The sequence below is a fragment of the Mus pahari genome, chromosome 18, assembly GCF_900095145.1.
Source record: "Mus pahari chromosome 18, PAHARI_EIJ_v1.1, whole genome shotgun sequence".
Classification (NCBI taxonomy): domain Eukaryota; kingdom Metazoa; phylum Chordata; class Mammalia; order Rodentia; family Muridae; genus Mus; species Mus pahari.
The window spans coordinates 1,002,827-1,004,696 of NC_034607.1; positions in this window are offsets into that span (position 1 = coordinate 1,002,827).

Consider the following 1,870-nt stretch of genomic DNA (forward strand, 5'->3'; position numbering starts at 1 on the left):
TGGGAGGAGAGGCCCTTGGTCTGGGGAAGATCATATGCCCCAGTACAGGGGAATGCCAGGGACAGGAACTGGTAGTGGGTTGTGTTGGGGAGCAGGGTGGGGGGAGAGTATATGGGGCTTTCGGGATAGCATTTGAAATGTAAATGAAGAAAATATGTAATAAAAAATGAGAGAGAAAGAACATGCTGATTGCATGGGTACAGGAGGAATCGGAGCAGGGGCGTGGGGTGATTACATGTACAATATGTTGTATGAAGTACCAAAGAAAAAAGAGGCTGGAGAGATGGCGCAGCAGTTAACATTTTTTTAAAGATTTATTTATAATGATTATTATTATAAATAAGTACACTGTGGCTCAGCAGTTAACAACTTTATTTTTTTTAAAGATTTATTTATTATTATTATTATAAATAAGTACACTGTAGCTGTCTTCTGACACACCAGAAGAGGGCATTAGATCTCATTAAGGGTGGTTGTAAGCCACCATGTGGTTGCTGGGATTTGAACCCAGGACCTCTGGAAGAGCAGTCAGTGCTCTTAACCACTGAACCATCTCTCCAGCCCAAGCAGTTAACAACTCTTACTGCTCTTGCAGAGAACTAGAGTTCAGTTCCCATCACCTATGGTGGTTGACTCACAATGGCTTTGTAAAAGGGTCCTTAGTAGACTCTGAGACCTTAGCACAACTGACTCAATGGTGGAAGAAACATTCAGGCAGCAAAACTTAGCTCTTAGCACTTCTGCCCAAACTAAAAAGCCTAATCCATCAAAGTCCACAGTTGTGGGAAGTCTACTAACCTTGCTTACGGCTTCTGTGGTGGTGCCTCTGGCTAACTGTTCCTGTTACTGGAAGTATGTCAACACAGAACATGGTCTTTGTGCTTTAACCTGAGAAAGAGTAGGGCTATAGTGAGACCTCACACATCCAGTGTGTTCTGTGGCTGGTGCCTAAAGACTTTCTAAGGGATTAAACCTGTGTCCAGCAGCCTTTCCTGGTGAATACCCCACCGCATTTCTGGAGGTCCTACCAAGATCCCAAATCCCAGACTGGGAGGTCTTAGAGCCCCTTGGAGTGAGGAAGAGTGTTGTGGTGAGGGGACTCCTAGGAAGTATGAAATGTGAGATGTTCCAGGGTCCCAGAGTTGCCTAATGCTTAAGAGGGGACTGACAACCTCCACCCCAAACGGAAAGAAATTAGAAAGTGACCTGGTCTGTCCCTGGAACCCAAGTCTGGCTAAGGCACCTTCTGTTTGGTCAAATGCAGCTGGTGATCCAAGTGAGATGTCAGCGAACCTCTGCCTGTTCAGGTGTATGGATGCCTGGGGGGCCTCCCTCAGTTTTGTGTGTTTCTTTTTAATTTTCTTCCCATTTTTTTTTTGAGACAGCATTTCTCTGTGCAGCTGTGACTGTCCAGAAACTTGTAATCAATTTCTCTGTCAGTGAAATGAGCCAGTTCAAGCCAGATTAGATTATGATAAATGTAGGTGTATTGAGGACTGGGGCTAGCTAGGGAAGCCACCATGGGAGACAGAGAGGAGAGGGGGAAGAAAAAGAAAGAGCATGTGCAAAGAGAGAAGAGGAGATGGGGGAGGGGGAAGGGGGAAAAGGGAAAAGAAGAGAGGGAGAGGGAGGGAGAGGGAGAGGAGAGAGGGGTGGGGAGGGGGAGAAGAGCTGGGAGACAAAAGGTTGGGGTGAGATAGGGAGAGCCTCTGGGGGAAGTGCAACCAGGCTGGGAGAGCCTCTGGGGGAAGTGCAACCAGGCTGGGAGAGCCACAGGGGGAAGTGCAACCAGGCTGGGAGAGCCTCTGGGGGAAGTGCAACCAGGCTGGGAGAGCCTCTGGGGGAAGTGCAACCAGGCTGGGAGAGCCTC